Source organism: Lathyrus oleraceus, chromosome 4, assembly GCF_024323335.1.
Source record: "Lathyrus oleraceus cultivar Zhongwan6 chromosome 4, CAAS_Psat_ZW6_1.0, whole genome shotgun sequence".
NCBI classification, from domain to species: domain Eukaryota; kingdom Viridiplantae; phylum Streptophyta; class Magnoliopsida; order Fabales; family Fabaceae; genus Lathyrus; species Lathyrus oleraceus.
The window spans coordinates 176,640,020-176,658,758 of record NC_066582.1 but is presented as its reverse complement, the minus strand read 5'-3'; positions in this window follow the sequence as shown (position 1 = coordinate 176,658,758).

Here is an 18,739-nt window from a genome sequence, read left to right as displayed (position 1 = left end):
TTTTGGCTTTGGTTTGACATTTTTCTCATGTACCAATTCTGTTTTATGCTTGTGTTAACATTTTGTGTCACACATTTGGTTGTCAAACTTGTACAATGTGATTTCCATGCCAAATGACCTCTAATGCTTCTGATTTTTTGTGTGATGGATGTTGTGGATGTCTTGATTGCTCATGAATTTTTCCAAAATTATTTGAATCATTTCTGTTTTGATTGAGAATTTTCATTCATGTTGATCATTTGGATGCCTTGAATTGGTCATTAACTTCTCTTGCCTACCATTTGAACTTGCTTATTGATTTTGATGTGGCACTTTTTAAGACATGTTAATATGTGTTTGAAGTTGCATTGTGTTGAATTTCAAGTTATGTTTTGGATTTTTAATCCTCTTTTGACCCTAGGCTTTGACCTAGTGGTTGGGACTTACCATTTGGGTTGTGAATTTCAGGTTCAAGTGTACATTTCCATGATTGGAGTAGCTCCTTCATTTAAGCTTGGTCAATTGTTGTCATTTGCTAACCTTTGTGTGTTTTGTAGGCTTTAAGGACAATTCATTTGTGTTTGCCTTATGCCTTGCACCATTGTTGCCTGATTGGATTTGTCTGTCTGTGTGATATTAACTGCTGATTGTTTATCTGAAAGTTGTACTGATTAGTTTAGCTGTTTCCACAGGTACCTAAGTTGCTTTAAGTTCATTTGAACTTTGCTTTGCTAGCTTGTGGTTGACATACCACTGAGGTATAATTTCTTGATCTTCATGTAGTCTGGAAGACCTACTGTTATTGGTAGGCACCTGTCTGAAGCCCTCCTTAAGAGGCAATGTTTGTGGATGTTTAATTTTGTGCCAAGCAGGTTAAGACCTCTTAAGAGGCAATTGGCAGATAAAAGGGATGTGCAATCCATCCCCTGCTATTCAGTTGTGTCATTTACTTTGCTCACACACCATGTGTTGATGCATTGTGAATAAGAACCAAAGATCTTGTTGTGTCAGTCATCTGTGGAGAAGAGTTCCTACATTCTGAACTCCCACACTTTTTATTTTGAGTCAAGCTCTCCCAGGCCAGGGATAAGAGCTGTGAGGTCTTACCCTCACTTCCTATTTCATCTGCTTCACCCTAACTCTCAATGTTAGGTGGTTAAGAGCTAAAAACACCCCATTCCAGTTGGCTTGTTTTTGCAGCCTAACCTTGTATGAGCCCAATTGTTTGCATATAGTGTGTGTGTTTGCTTTATTGTGCTTGTTTGTTTGATTGTGCTGTTTAGGATAGCTTGCTTCCTGTGCAAGTTAGGATAGAAACCTCAACCTAGGACCATTGTGGATTACATGATAACTATTAGGCTCGAGTCAGGCTCCCTTCTAGTTTGTCATTTCCCAATCTCTGGTTAGGATAGAAGTTCTTTCCCTGTTTAGGGGAACTACGTCGCCCTGATCCTCATACCAGATGAGGTACGTAGGCAGGAGATGAGCTAATCTCTCTGGGCGCCCTTTTTCTTTTTCAACCCCTTTGTGTGTGTTTGGAGTCTGACGTAAGTCCAGCGATTGGCAGTTGGTTTCCTGTGCCTTGTTTGCTTGTTGGAGTCTGACGTAAGTCCAGCGATTGGTAGTCGGTTTCCTGTGTGGGTTTTGTTTGGCGTGCGTTAGCCGAGCTACGAGTGCTCTGATACTTCTCCGATCAGAGAAGATACGTATGCATAGGATGCGACATCCTAGCGAGCACGTCTCCCCTGTCCCGAACTACGTCGACTCTGATGTCTGTGCTTGACAGACTACGTAGGCCCAGGATGCGATATCCTGCCGAGTCCCGTTTCTTCCGCTTTTTTGTGTTTCCTTCCAGCCTTGTGTAGTTTGTGAGAAGTCTTTAGCAACCTTCTTTCTATTTCTTTTGTGCGTGGATCCCGTCTAGTACGACGGATGCGTAGGGGTGCTAATACCTTCCCTTCGCATAACCGACTCCCGATCCCATCCTTCTCTGGTCGCGAGACCATGTCTTTTCCAGGTTTACTTCGAGCGTTTCCTTTCCCTCCTTTGGGATAAATAACGCACGGTGGCGGCTCTGTTGTTTCGTTTTCCCGCCGGTTTTTCGCGTAATGCGACAGCTGGCGACTCTGCTGGGGACACTAGAGAAGTTGACCTATTGCTGGTCCATCTTCCCTAAGCGAGTCACTTCTAGCGCTCTTTAGAATAGGGTTTGGTTGCTTTTACTGTTTCATTTATTGTTTTTATGTTTATGTTTGCATGCATCATATTTTCATCTGTGTTGGCTGTGTGTTTGTCTCTCTGTGGGGTGGGAGTTACAAGAGGTAAAAGGCCCAATACTCAGGCTATGAGTGATCTCTAGGATACTTAGGAATAGAGTGATTCTTGGGAAGCGGGTGGTATTGCGCCACTTAGCGGAACATGATATCACGAGCAGTCCAGACTCTGAGGGGGTATTATCGGTGCATACATCGGGTGTGTACATGATGATATCCTATGAAAAGGTTGTTTATCCTGTGTTTCTCTTAACCTTACCCTGGCCTAGATTACACCCGTGAGTGGGGAGGGAATGAATCATTACAGGTACCGTTGGTGACTTGTTGGTGACTATTGATCTGTTGGTGACTCTTGGTTCCTGTTGGTGACTTGGTTCAGAGATATATGGGTTCCAGATGACTTTGGGTCTTAGATGACTTTGTGGTTCCGAATTCAAGCCGAAGCTTTGAACCTGTGCTCCGTAACACACAGCCAATCAGTCGTGTTTGCATCATTTGCATCATAGCATGTTTATCTTCAAAAAAATAATGCAATAAAAAAAAAACTAATCTCCTCATGCATATCATTTCTCAGGTTCATTCAGGTGTCTATTCACTGTGAGAGATGGCAACCGTTCCAAAGTTGAGGAGAAGGACGTTCACCTATAGTTTTCACCGTGAGCCGTTGACATATTTGATAGAGTTGAGCAATCTTGTGACCGGCAGTAATCAGAAGGTGTTTGTGGATCAGTATGGGGATTTGTTGACACTGTTGAAGATGGTGGTAGATCCAGTACCGTTGCAGACTCTCCTACAGTTCTATGACCCAGAGCTTCGTTGTTTCACCTTCCAGGTTTATCTGTTAGCGCCCACTCTTGAGGAGTACTCCATTCTGATGAATGTCCCGATCAGATTTCAGGTGCCTTTCTTGGATGTGCCAAAGCAGGTTGATTTCAGGGTTGTTGCCAGAGCTCTTCATTTGGGTATCAAAGAAGTGAGTGACAATTGGAAATCCAGTGGTGATGTTGTGGGTTTACCTTTGAAGTGCTTAGTGAGGATGTCTAAAGAAGAAGCAAAGAAGGGAAATTGGGAAGCTTTTCATGCCCAGTTAGCTATCATGATCTATGGAGTTGTGTTGTTCACGAGTATGCCTAACTTTGTGGACTTTGCTGCTATCACTATTTTCCTTGGAGGAAACCCAGTTCCTACCTTGTTAGCTGACACTTATTATGCTATTCACAGTAGGTATGGTAAGGGTGGAGCTATCAGATGTTGTCTCCCTTTATTGCTCAGATGGTTCTTGTCTCTTCTGCCAACCAGTGGACCTTTTATGGATACTCAGAGCACTCATAAGTGGACTTAGAGGATTATGTCTCTTACCTCCTATGATATCAGGTGGCAATCTTACCGGATGGATGTGCGTAATGTCATCATGAGTTGTGGAGAGTTTCGTAATGTGCCACTCATAGGGACTAAGGGATGCATCAATTACAACCCGATTCTTTCTCTTCGCCAGTTGGGGTTTGTGAAGAATGGAAGACCACTAGATGCTGAGATAGCTGAAAGTGTGTATTTTGAGAAGCAGAGTGACCCTGCTAGATTGGAGCAAGTAGGAAGAGCTTGGAAGACCATTGGTGTCAAGGATGGAGCTGTGTTAGGGAAGAAGTTTGCCATTGTTATGCCTGACTACATTGAGTGGGTCAAGAAGAGAGTGGAGACTTTGTTGCTGCCCTATGATAGGATGGAGTCATTGCAGGAGCAACCACCTTTGATCCTTGCTGAGAGTGTGCCTGCTGAGCACTACAAGCAAGCCTTGATGGAGAATCGTCGGTTGAAAGAGAAGGAACAAGATACCCAGATGGAGCTTTACAAAGCCAAAGCTGATAAGTTGCACTTGGCTCATCAACTCAAAGGCATGCAAGGTGAGGATGCTAGTAGATTGAAGAGCAAGAAGAGGTCCTATGAGGAGATGGAAACATTGTTGAATGAAGAACACCGTGAGTGCTTGAGGTTGCAGAAAGCTGAAGCCAATTATCAGAAGAAGATAAGAGACTTGAAAAAGCAGCTCAGGGACAAGGACATCCAATTGAAGAAGGAGGTAGACCTACGATGTGCATCAGAGAGCCAGCTTGGAGGAGAAGTTGTGAAGCTCAGAAGACAATTGAAGGAGAAGCTCACTCCTCTTCCAGAGTGTTCAGAATACGACCTATTGATGGACCAGTGCCAGTACCTGAAGACTCTCATTCCTGGAGGACATCTTTCTTAGTTTGTATCGGTTGTTTATGTTGAGAATCACTTCCAGGATTGTTGGATGGGATTCATTGTTGTACTCTGATCATTTGGATCTTTGCTCGAATATTGTTGTATGATCCTTGTTGCTCATGTCTATATATGAGATTGTTGAGGTTTCGCCTTGTGCTTATTATCCTGTGTAGGTTGCTTCTTTGTTGTTTATTGCAGGTTGCCATTTCTTGAAAGATGAATCAGGCTCCTTAATGCCTGAGAAATGAACATATCATGTGCATCATACGCATCATAAGCATCATACACATATCATTTTGCATTACAGGTGTTCTTGATCGAGACTTCTCACTCTGGTTCCTGTTTTAGGCAGGATTGCTGATCAACGTCCGCACCGCTACGCAACCCGGTTGAATCAACAGAGGAATATGGATCAAGTGCAAGCTGAGTTGGCTGAGATGAGGGCTAACATGGCCTAATTCATGACCATGATGCAAGGAGTTGTTCAAGGGCAAGAGGAGCTGTGTGCCTTAGCCCAGAGACAGGAAGCCGTAATTCCACCTCCCAGTCGTGCTTCGCCAGTGGATGTTCTTGTGAATGATAATGCTGCTGCTGCTGCTCCCGTCAATGATTATGCTGTGGGTGATGAGTTGAGGGGTATTCGGATCAACGGACAACCTCTTACTGCAGAGACTGTTAATGCCAGAATGACTCGTGCTCCGGTTCGCCATCCTGCTCCGCTGGTTGACAGGCAGTAGGATATGTTTACTCTCCTCAGTGAGGATGATGAAGTTGTGGGAAGAACTGACGAAAGGGATAGGAGGGTTGATGCCCTAGCTGAGAAGATCAGAGCCATGGAGTGTCAGAACTCTTTGGGGTTTGATGTGACAAATATGGGCTTAGTGGATGGATTGAGGATTCCTTATAAGTTCAAAGCGCCTTCCTTTGACAAATACAACAGTACTTCTTGTCCTCGCACCCATGTGCAGGCCTACTACAGAAAGATCTCTGCCTACACAGACGATGAAAAGATGTGGATGTATTTTTTCCAAGATAGCTTGTCTGGAGTTTCCTTGGATTGGTACATGGAATTGAAAAGAGAATCCATCAGAAGTTGGAGAGATCTGGGTGAAGCCTTTCTGAGGCAATACAAGCACAATATGAACATGGCGCCGAGCCGAACTCAGTTACAGAGCTTATGTCAGAAATCAGGAGAAAGTTTCAAAGAGTACGCCTAGAGATGGCGGGAATTAGCTGCAAGGGTGCAACCTCCTATGCTGGAAAGGGAGTTGACCGATATGTTCATTGGAACTTTACAAGGAGTGTTCATGGACCGGATGGGAAGCTGCCCATTCGGTAGTTTCTCTGATGTAGTGATTTGTGGAGAAAGGACAGAGTGTCTCATTAAAGCTGGAAAGATTCAGGATGCTGGTTCTTCATCTTCGAAGAAGCCATTTGCTGGGGCACCCCGAAGAAGGGAGGGTGAAACTAATGTTGTGCAACACAGGAGAAATATGAACAAAGGCCAATATCGCCAGGTTGCTGTCGTAACCATTCCAGCACCTCAACCACAACAACAGCAACAACAAAGAGCGCCACAACAACAACAACAACAGCAACGTCCGTTTCAGCCGAGACAGAGAATGCCGGATCATCGATTCGACCCGTTACCTATGACATACGCTGAGTTGCTGCCCGAATTACTCAGATTGGGGTTTGTTGAGTTACGCACTATGGGTCCGTTGACGAAGATACCTGTTGGGTATGATGCCAACGTTCGTTGTGATTTCCATTCCAGTGCACCGGGGCACCATATTGAGAACTGTCGGGCTTTTCATCATAAGGTCCAGGACTTGATTGACGCCAAAATAATCAATTTTGCTCTTGTGCCTAATATTGTGAACAATCCTATGCCTCAGCATGGTGCGCATAGGGTGAATAATGTGGAAGGTGAAGAAGCCTTGGATTTGGTGGCTAATGTTGATGAGATTCAGACACCATTGCTGGTTGTAAAAAAGCGTCTGTTGAATGGGGGAGTGTTCCCGGGCTGTGATGAGGATTGCTCAGGCTGCGAGGCTTCAGAGAATGGGTGTATGCAGTTGAAGACTGGTATCCAGGGTTTGATGGATGAGGGCTGTTTGCAGTTTGCTAGGGCTGTGAAAGATCGTGGGGTGGTGTCAACTGTCACCATTTATTTCAAACCATCTGAGGGACGTGGTCAGAGAACTGTTAGTGCTTCTACAACCGTTGGTACTCCTGTTACCATTTATGCTCCAGTAACTGTCAGTGCTCCCACTACTATTGTTGCTTCTGGAAGGAGAGCTGTTGAGAATAGTAAGGCTGTGTCGTGGAAGTATGATAATGCCTACCGCAACAACCGAAGGGCTGAAAGTCAGATCAGGCCAGTTGATTAGTCTTCCGTGACAATTGGTGTGCCAATCAAAGCTCCTGTGACTGTTGGTCCGGTGGTGGACAATGTGGGAGGACCAGGAGGTTTCACAAGGAGTGGTCGTCTGTTTGCACCGCAGACTTTGAGAGACAACAATGCTGAGGCTCTTGCCAAAGCAAAGGGTAAACAAGTTGTGGTTGATGAAGAACCTGTACAGAAGGAGGCGCCTAAGGGTTCATTCGAGAAAGATGTGGAGGAGTTTATGAAGATTATTAAGAAGAGTGACTACAAGATTGTAGATCAGCTGAATCAAACTTCGTCCAAAATCTCTATTTTGTCCCTGTTGTTGTGCTCTAAGGCACACCGTAATGCCTTGCTGAAAATGTTGAATCTGGCTTACGTGCCTCAGGAAATTTCTGTCAACCAGTTGGAGGGTGTTATTGCTAATGTGAGCACGAGGCATGGTTTGGGGTTTATAGACTTGGATCTGACACCTGAAGGTCGTAACCATAATAAAGCTCTGCATATCACTATGGAGTGTAAGGGTGTAGTGCTGTCTCATGTGTTGGTGGATACTGGCTCGTCTTTGAATGTGTTGCCCAAGAAGATTCTGAGCAAGATAGATGTTAAAGGGGTTGTCCTCACTCCGAGTGATCTTATTGTTCGTGCTTTTGATGGATCCAAACAGTCTGTTTTTGGTGAAGTCGCATTGCCCGTGAAGATTGGCCCAGAGGTATTTGATATTGTCTTCTATGTGATGGACATCCAGCCAGCATATAGTTGTTTATTGGGGCGTCCCTGGATACATGGGGCTGGGGCAGTTTCGTCAACTCTCCATCAAAAGCTAAAGTATGTTTGGAACGGTCAGATCGTAACTGTGTGCGGCGAGGAGGACATTCTGGTGAGTCATTTATCCTCTTTCAAATATGTGGAGGTGGATGGCGAGATCCATGAAACTCTATGTCAGGCGTTTGAGACCGTTGCTCTTGAGAGGGTGGCTTTTGCTGAGCAGAAGAAGCCAGGTGCCTCAATTGCATCCTACAAGCAGGCTGTGGAGGTTGTCAACTCAGGCAATGCAGAAGGCTGGGGCAAGATGGTGGACCTGCCCGTCAAAGAAGACAAGTTTGGTATTGGTTATCTACCTCTGCAGGCAGAGCAGGGTGAGTAGAAAGGGCCAAGTACCTTCACCAGTGTTGGGCTGATGAATCATGGTGACGTCTTTGCAGCCAGTAGTGAAGACGGGGACAGTGATTGTGATCTGAACAACTGGGTTCGCCCTTGTGCTCCAGGGGAGTCGATCAACAATTGGACAGCTGAAGAAGTGGTCCAAGTTACTCTTCAAACAGAGTAATTTTCTTTTGTTTTTCATTTTGCACGAAAGCCTACGTTCTGCCCAAGGCGTAGTGGTTCATTGTAGGGCCTCATCATGTTTTTCAATGATATCATTAATAAAGGACGTTTTGCAAACAATTTTGTGATCCCTGTCTTTCTGTTTTGTTTTTCATTTTAAAACAATAAAAATGGCAATGTTTTTTGTTTTTGTGACTTTCTTGAACTCTTTTTTCTAAAATAAAGCATTAAACATACAGAATTGATCTTACGGACTCCACTATAAACAGTTCTGTTATGGCTCAGTATGATTTCAATAATCCCATCTACCAAGCTGAAGAGGAGAGTGAGGAAGATTGTGAACTCCCTAAAGAACTGGTCAGATTATTGAAGCAGGAGGAAAGGGTCATCCAACCTCATCAGGAGGAGTTGGAGATTATTAATCTTGGTACTGAGGACACCAAAGAGAGATCAAGATCGGGGCTACTTTGAAAGAAGATGTCAGGAGAAGGCTGATTGAGATGCTGAGAGAATATGTAGAGATATTCGCCTGGTCGTATCAAGATATGCCTGGGTTGGATATCGATATTGTGGTGCATAGGCTACCTCTCAGAGAAGATTGTCCTTCAGTCAAGCAGAAACTTCGCAGAACTAGTCCTGATATGGCTCTTAAGATCAAGGAAGAGGTTCAGAAGCAGTTGGATGCGGGTTTTCTGTCAGTTACTACTTATCCCCCGTGGGTGGCCAACATCGTTCCCATGCCGAAGAAGGACGGTGAAGTCGGGATGTGTGTCGATTACCGGGATTTAAACAGAGCAAGTCCGAAAGATGACTTCCCATTACCTCACATTGATGTATTGGTTGATAACACTGCTCAATCCTCGGTTTTCTCTTTCATGGACGGTTTCTCTGGTTATAATCAAATTAAGATGGCGCCAGAGGACATGGAAAAGACGACATTCATTACACCTTGGGGCACGTTCTGCTATAGGGTGATGCCATTTGGGCTGAAGAATGCCGGTGCTACCTATCAGAGGGCTATGACGACTCTCTTTCATGACATGATGCACAAAGAGATTGAAGTGTACGTGGATGATATGATTGCGAAGTCGCAGACAGAAGAGGAGCACCTGGTGAATCTGCAGAAATTGTTTGAAAGGCTGAGGAAGTTCAAACTGAGGTTGAATCCAAACAAGTGTACGTTTGGGGTGAGATCCGGAAAGCTGTTGGGTTTCATTGTCAGTGAGAAAGGGATTGAGGTTGATCCAGCGAAAGTCAAAGCTATGCAAGAAATGCCTGAACCAAAAACAGAAAAGCAGGTTCGTGGGTTTTTAGGGAGATTGAACTACATTGCACCGTCTGTATCTCACCTAACTGCCACGTGTGAACCGATATTCAAATTGCTAAGAATGAATCAAGCAATCAGGTGGAATGATGACTGTCAAAAAGCTTTTGACAAGACAAAAGAGTATTTGCAGAAACCTCCAGTTCCTGGGAGGCCTCTGATAATGTACCTGTCAGTGACTGAGAATTCGATGGGGTGTGTATTGGGACAGCATGACGAGTCTGGTCGAAAAGAGCATGCCATATACTACCTTAGCAAAAAGTTTATCGACTATGAAATCAAATATTCGCAGCTCGAGAAAACTTGTTGTGCTTTGGCCTGGGCTGCTCGCCGACTGAGGCAGTATATGTTGAACCATACTACCTTATTGATTTCTAAGATGGATCCAGTGAAGTACATCTTTGAGAAGCCGGCTCTCACCGGGCGTGTTACTCGTTGGCAGATGATTCTAACAGAGTATGATATCCAGTACACATCGCAGAAGGCCATCAAAGGTAGTATTCTATCAGACTACCTTGTCGAGCAACCTATTGATGATTATCAGCCGATGATGTTTGAATTCCCTGATGAAGACATCATGTATCTGGAAATGAAAGATTGTGAAGAGCCTCTTGTCGAGGAAGGACCGGATCCTGATGACAAGTGGACATTGATGTTTGATGGGGTTGTGAATGTGAATGGCAATGGTGTTGGGGCAGTGCTTATCAATCCTAAAGGTGCTCATATACCTTTTTCTGCCAGATTGACTTTTGACGTGACCAACAACGAGGCTGAGTATGAGGCTTGCATCATGGGGATAGGAGAAGCCATCGATATGAGGATCAAAACTCTGGACGTATATGAAGATTCCGCTCTAGTGATTAATCAGGTCAATGGAGATTGGAATACCAATCAGCCGCATTTGATTCCTTATCGAGATTACACCCGAAGGATCCTGACTTTCTTCAAGAAGGTGAAGCTGTATCACGTTCCCCGAGATGAAAATCAGATGGTTGATGCCCTGGCTACTTTATCTTCTATGATCAAAGTTCATTGGTGGAATCATGTGCCACATGTTGCGGTGAATCGACTCGAGAGGCCTGCGTATGTGTTTGCAGCCGAGTCTTTTGTGGATAAGAAGCCGTGGTACTATGATATCAAGAATTTCCTCAAGAGTCAAGAGTATCCTGAAGGAGCGTCAAAGAATGACAAGAAAACCCTGAGAAGGCTAGCTGGAAGCTTTTATTTGAATCAGGATGATGTGCTGTACAAGAGGAACTTTGACATGGTTCTGCTCAGATGCGTGGATAGACACGAAGCAGACATGTTGATGCAAGAAGTACATGAAGGATCTTTTGGTACCCATGCTGGTGGTCATGCAATGTCCAAGAAGTTGTTGAGAGTAGGTTATTACTGGATGACTGTGGAATCCGATTGTTTCAAGTACGCTCGGAAATGCCATAAGTGTCAGATCTATGTTGATAAGGTGCATGTACCACCAAGCCCTCTGAATGTCATGAATTCGCCTTGGCCATTCGCGATGTGGGGCATTGATATGATTGGAAAGATTGAGCCTACTTCTTCCAATGGACATCGCTTCATCCTGGTTGTGATTGATTACTTCACCAAGTGGGTGGAAGCAGCTTTCTATGCTAATGTTACCAAACAAGTGGTTGCCCGGTTCATTAAGAAGGAAATCATCTGTCGTTATGGGGTTCCCGAGAGAATCATCACTGATAATGGTTCGAATCTCAATAACAAGAGGATGAAAGAGCTTTGTAAAGATTTCAAGATTGAACATCACAATTCTTCTCCTTACAGACCAAAGATGAATGGTGTTGTAGAGGCGGTAAACAAGAACATTAAGAAGATTGTGCAGAAGATGTTCGTAACGTACAGGGATTCGCATGAGATGCTGCCTTTCGCTTTGCATGGGTACCGTACCTCAGTACGTACGTCGACCGGGGCAACCCCTTACTCTCTTGTGTATGGTATGGAGGCAGTCCTACCTGTTGAAGTGGAGACTCCTTCTCTGAGAGTCCTGTTGGATGTCAAGCTTGACGAAGCTGAGTGGATTTGGACAAGGTTTAATGAGTTAAGCCTTATCGAAGAGAGACGGCTAGCAGCTGTGTGCCATGGGCAGTTGTATCAGAGAAGGATGAAGAAGGCCTTTGATCAGAAAGTGCGTCCTCGAAGCTATCAGACTGGTGATTTGGTTTTGAAGAGGATCCTTCCTCCCGGTACAGATAACAGGGGCAAATGGATTCCTAATTACGAAGGGCCATATGTTGTTAAAAAGGTTTTCTCCGGTGGAGCCTTGATGCTTACAACTATGGATGGTGAAGATTTTCTGTCCCCTGTTAACTCAGATGTAGTCAAAAAATACTTCGCATAAATTGACCCGCTGGACGGAAAAGAGTCCAGGCAAAAAAGGGCATCCCGGCGAACCAAAAAAAAAAGAAAAAGAGAAAAGGCTCGGGCAAAAGTTAGGGATAAAAAATGAAAAGAATATGTACACCCGGTAAGTCGAAAACCCACAAGGGCAGCATAGGCAAAAATGGGTATCCCGGTGGATTGAAAACCCGAAAGGGCGATCCAGGCAAAAGAGGGATTAAAGCGAAGACTATAGTCTGAGTTATCTGTACTTCATCGCGCTTCAGTGTCTTCCATCTCGGAGGATATGATCGGTCCAGTCATTCTTCTCAGAAAGCAAGGAATTTAGGGAGAAATTGATGATCTGTGAGTCATAACAGAATTGGGAAATAGTGGATGCCGTGTTCACATTGCCATTAGGATAGTTTAGTTTCCTTTTGTGCGCAATTACCTCTTTCTAGGAATTGCTTCCTGATGTATTTGTCTTTTCAGGCCCATTTTCAATCAATAAAAGTCGTTATTCAGATAAATTGCTCTCTTGTTTTTATTTTACTGTTTTGTTTGCAAAAACGTCCGAATTTTTGATAAACATTGCATATAAAAACATGAAGGCTAGACAATAACGTGCAGAAAGATAAAACATTTGAAAATCATTTTGAATGTTGAGTACACTTGAGTGTATCTTGTCCATGCAATCCCCTGGGGCATGTATGTCTTGTTGGTTGCAGGTTATCACCTTTGGTTCCTGGCTGAAGCGGATAAGCCACGGTTTGTTCAGGGATGTTGTCAGCACTGTCCAGTAGTGTGAGAGGATGGGGATCTTCCCCAGCAGATGAAGCAAGTTCGGGACTTGTCTTCCCCAGCATAGTCAAGATCAGGGATTCCTTAGCAGGATTGAGGATGTTTCCCCAGCAGGCTTGGAAATGGTTGTTTCCCCAAGCAAGTCTGAAAGCTATTAACTATTATTCCCCAGCAGTCGGGTGGCAGGTCTGAAGGCTATTCTATCCCCAGCCAGTCTGAAGGTTGTTAGTCCCCACTGAGTCTGAAGGATGTTGTATCCCCAACGGAGGTATCAGTGAGTAGTTTATTCCTCAGTAGTCGGGTATGAAGTGCTGAAATCCTCAGCAGGGTTGTGAATGCCTTTCCCCATCAGGGTTGTGAATGATTTCCCCTAGCAGATCTCCCCAGCAGAGGTTTGTGTTGATGGTTTTCCCCAGCGAGTTCCCCAAGTGGATCAGGGTCGGTGAAAATTATCCCAGTAGAGTTTATCCTACCTGTAGATTGGCCGCTATCCTCAGCAGAGGGGAGCATTGGTTGTTTCCCTAGCGGAGTCCCCAAGTGGATTGGATTCGGTGAAGGTTGTCCCCGGTGGGATCCTTTCTCCAGCAGCAGTGTTATTCCCCAGCCAGTGACTCCCCAGTTGAGTTGGTTTCTCTGTCGTCCCCAGAGTATCAAATCAGCAAGGCACCCCCAGCAGTGCATCTCCCCACTGAGTCGGAGAATCTAATCAGATGTGTGGACTCAGAGGAGCGACCTGTGCTCCCCAGCAAGAGTTTTCATCATTTTGCATCTTGCATGTAGTAATCATTGCATCCTCAAATAGCGTAGCATTTCCATTCAACATGGACCATTACGCTATAGAAAAATTCAAACATATGCATTCATGTGTTAAACCTAATCAGACCATATCCCCGGCAGAGGCGGATCATTGTTCAACATTTGTGCGGCACATTTGCTACAGTTGCTATTGACAGATAGCATTCAAGAGTGGTAATTCCCTAGAGGTTTATTTCCTCACCCGCAGGTGAGAGGAAAGCTTGATTCTCCCCAGTGAGATCCCCAGCAAGTGTTTAGCCTTGCCTTGACATATGTAGATGTCATCCCTGTGATACCGGTAAGTGTCATGTCAGCATCCGTGTGTGTTCCTTTTTTGGTGTCGGTAAACATCATCTTTCGATGTCGGTAAACATCGAGTTTCACTCCAGTCATCGGTAAATGTCTGGTCGTTCTTTATTTGGTGTCGGTAAACACCATTGTTTCGATGTCGGTAAACATCGAGGCTCACTCCAGTCATCGGTAAATGTCTGGTCGTTCTTTATTTGGTGTCGGTAAACACCATTGTTTCGATGTCGGTAAACATCGAGGCTCACTCCAGTCATCGGTAAATGTCTGGTCGTTCTTTATTTGGTGTCGGTAAACACCATTGTTTCGGTGTCGGTAAACATCGAGGCTCACTCCAGTCATCGGTAAATGTCTGGTCATCCTTTTTTGGTGTCGGTAAACATCATCTTTCGATGTCGGTAAACATCGAGCCTTTCTCCCAGTCATCGGTAAATGTCTGGTCTTGCTTCACTTTTGTACGCATCATCTTTCAATGTCGGTAAACATTGTATCCTTTCCCATTCATCCGTTGATGTCTGGCCACCTCTCCGTTGGTGTCGATAAACGTTGAGTTTTTCCTATTCGTCCATTGACGTCTAGTTGTATCCTTTCCCATTCATCCGTTGATGTCTGGCCACCTCTCCGTTGGTGTCGATAAACGTTGAGTTTTTCCTATTCGTCCGTTGACGTCTAGTTGATCCTTTCCCATTCATCCGTTGATGTCTGGCCACCTCTCCGTTGGTGTCGATAAACGTCGAGCTTCTCCCGTTCGTCCATTGACGTCTGGTCGAGTCTTCCCAGTTCATCCGTTGATGTCTGGCCACCTCTCCGTTGGTGTCGATAAATGTCGAGTTTTTCCTAGTCGTCCTTTGGCGTCTAGTTGTGATTTCTTTGTCCCCATTCATCATCTTTCGATGTCTGGACGTGGTTCCTTTTTTGATGAAAATCAAAATCCCTAGTGATAAATATCAAAAATCCAGTTTAAGCCACCATCGGTAAATGATCCTGCTTCTTTTGGATGTTGTTTCCCAACAGCCATCGGTAAATGGTCTCGCTGACGATATCGGTAAATATCAAGTTTCCAGTAAATTAGCCATCGGTAAATGGCCTCGCTTTTCTTTGTATCATCTCCCGCAGAGTGCAAATTTCTACGGTTCTTTGGTATTCAATCCATGTTACCTTGAAGGTCTGACAGCCGTTGCTTTCATTCGTTCAGGTTCCCAGTTGATTGAATAGGGGCAGCTGTAGCACCTCAAATTTGCACCTCCCATTTGTACATACATTTCATTTTTTAGGTCATTAGCATTGCATAGCATGTTGCATTTCATCAGTCAAAACTGGTCAGGAGATTCAACTGTGCAAGAGAGCAAGAGCATTTTCCATGAGATGAAAGCCCTATGGTGGTTCTAATGAGCTTACATGACCCAAAGATCATTTTGAGGCAACTTGGCCAAGTGTTGAAGGCTCAGAGTCCACAGTGCATGACCAAGTCATCTAGGGGCCATAAAAGTCAACTACAAAGTCAACTGTGGATTTGGAGGTGGGAAGTGATTAGAGATACTTCATTCATGTTCAAACAAGTCTCATTTTACATTTCAAACACTCACATTGAAGAATTTGAAGTCAAGTCAAGAATTTCCCAAAATAGAAAGTGACCCATAATTTGGAAATTCCAAAAATGGAAAGGTTTTAGACCAACTTCAACTTAATTTTACATCATCAAGAAAGCTTCAAATGAAATTTTGTCCAACATGAAAGTTGAAGATCTTTCTCTCCCATTTCCAAAAAGTCCAAGATCATGGATTTATGATGTGTGGTTGAGGACATATGATCCAATCATGGCAAAGTGTGTTTAAAAATTCAAATGGGCATAGCTTTTGAACCAAGACTCCAATTTTGGTGGTTCTTTTTGCATTTTGTTCCTCATAACATGTAGTTTCCAAAACATCCATTACATGGCATGAAATTCCCTTGCATGATCATATGCTCATTCATGAAGTTTTTTGAAGGAAAATTATTAAAATCAATTTGGTTGATCATATGCATAAAATACCAATTCCAAAGTGTGCATGGGCCTTGTTTAAGTGGATTTGGGTCAGCATAATGCACTGTTCACGCATGCACCTCATGCATGAGGTGAAAATCCAATTTTGTGCATACACCTTACAACTTGTTAATCTCAATTGGTTTTGGCTTAAACATGTTTTCAGTATGATTAGCAAGGCAGATATAAGGATAATCACAACTGCATTTGGCATTAACAACAGTTTTCAGATCTAGATCTTGAAATCAATCAAATTCTTCTCTCATCAAGAACTTCCAATTTTCTCACACAAAAGCCATTTCTCTTGTTGGATTCATGATTAGGAAGTGTTTTTGAGGAGAATTGAACGTGAACTTGGAGGAATTCGTGCCAGTTTCAACCATACATGAAGCTTGAAGCATTAATGGAATTTTCAAAAAACAACTGGATTCGTGCGTGTTTAAGCTTCAATCTCTCCATTAATCATCTCAACAAGCATTGCAGAAGAGTTTTGGATCATTGCTGAGCATTGTAGCACGAGTTTTCACTTGATGTTCTTCAAGAGGTTAAGTTTCGACCTCATTTATTCTTGAATTCATCATGATATTTGTGTAGATCTTTGCTTGGTGATGATTCTGGTATAAAAATTGAGCGAAATGGCGCATTATTCATGAAGATACATGTGTTGGAAGTTTTGATGTCATTTTTTATTTCCTTCGATCTGAGCGATGCATGATGATTTAGCGTGAATTGTGGTTTGATCGTGCATGTACATGAGACAAGGATTCGTTTGGTGTAATTGTTTTTGATTTCTGGAGTTTTTCTGGAATTTTTCTGGAGTTTGCATGAAGTTCATCTTCATCTTCATCTTCAACCTCGTGAAGAAGATGAAGTTCATGAGTTTTCCAGTTTTTGCTACGAATGTTCTTCATTGGCTGCGAATTAGCTACGGTTTCTGAGATTAGCTATGAAATTCTGGGCGCCTTAGGGTTTTAGGTTGAAACGACACCGTTTGGTGAGGCGCGCAAATTCAAATTTGGACCAGGTTCGATACTGGCCGAGCGCTGTTATTCAAATTGCCTTGCATTTTCACATGTTTCCCTCCTTATTCCATGCCTTGGTTCATTTTGATTTCAAAAATTCTCCCAAACTTCATAAAATCATAACAAATTGAAAATTGATCCAATTTCATCCCAATTTTTTGCAAAATGCTCCTTATTCTGTCTAGTTTTTATGATCATAAATTGGAAAATTGTGCATGGCAGGATTTTATTTGGTGCTAGGTTATGTGATCATGTATCCATTTGTGACCTTGCCTTGCTTATCTTGTTGTGAAATGCTTGTTTTTAATCCAATGAACTTGAAATTTTGCATTCTGATTCTAGACACATTGATGGACATTTTGGCTTTGGTTTGACATTTTTCTCATGTACCAATTCTGTTTTATGCTTGTGTTAACATTTTGTGTCACACATTTGGTTGTCTAACTTGTACAATGTGATTTCCATGCTAAATGACCTCTAATGCTTCTGATTTTTTGTGTGATGGATGTTGTGGATGTCTTGATTGCTCATGAATTTTTCCAAAATTATTTGAATCATTTCTGTTTTGATTGAGAATTTTCATTCATGTTGATCATTTGGATGCCTTGAATTGGTCATTAACTTCTCTTGCCTACCATTTGAACTTGCTTATTGATTTTGATGTGGAAATTTTTAAGACATGTTAATATGTGTTTGAAGTTGCATTGTGTTGAATTTCAAGTTCTGTTTTGGATTTTTAATCCTCTTTTGACCCTAGGCTTTGACCTAGTGGTTGGGACTTACCATTTGGGTTGTGAATTTCAGGTTCAAGTGTACATTTCCATGATTGGAGTAGCTCCTTCATTTAAGCTTGATCAATTTTTGTCATTTGCTAACCTTTGTGTGTTTTGTAGGCTTTGAGGACAATTCATTTGTGTTTGCCTTATGCCTTGCACCATTGTTGCCTGATTGGATTTGTCTGTCTGTGTGATATTAACTGCTGATTGTTTGTCTGAAAGTTGTACTGATTGGTTTAGCTGTTTCCACAGGTACCTAAGTTGCTTTAAGTTCATTTGAACTTTGCTTTGCTAGCTTGTGGTTGAGATACCACTGAGGTATAATTTCTTGATCTTCATGTAGTCTGGAAGACCTACTGTTATTGGTAGGCACCTGTCTGAAGCCCTCCTTAAGAGGCAATGTTTGTGGATGTTTAATTTTGTGCCAAGCAGGTTAAGACCTCTTAAGAGGCAATTGGCAGATAAAAGGGATGTGAAATCCATCCCCTGCTATTCAGTTGTGTCATTCACTTTGCTCACACACCATGTGTTGATACATTGTGAATAAGAACCCAAGATCTTGTTGTGTCAGTCATCTGTGGAGAAGAGTTCCTACATTCTGAACTCCCACACTTTCTATTTTGAGTCAAGCTCTCCCAGGCCAGGGATAAGAGCTGTGAGGTCTTACCCTCACTTCCTATTTCATCTGCTTCACCCTAACTCTCAATGTTAGGGTTTAGAGCTAAAAACACCCCATTCCAGTTGGCTTGTTTCTGCAGCCTAACCTTGTATGAGCCCAATTGTTTGCATATAGTGTGTGTGCTTGCTTTATTGTGCTTGTTTGTTTGATTGTGCTATTTAGGATAGCTTGCTTCCTGTGCAAGTTAGGATAGAAACCTCAACCTAGGACCATTGTGGATTACATGATAACTATTAGGCTCGAGTCAGGCTCCCTTCTAGTTTGTCATTTCCCAATCTCTGGTTAGGATAGAAGTTCTTTCCCTGTTTAGGGGAACTACGTCGCCCTGATCCTCATACCAGATGAGGTACGTAGGCAGGAGATGAGTTGATCTCTCCGGGCGCCTTTTTTCTTTTTCAACCCCTTTGTGTGTGTTTGGAGTCTGACGTAAGTCCAACGATTGGCAGTTGG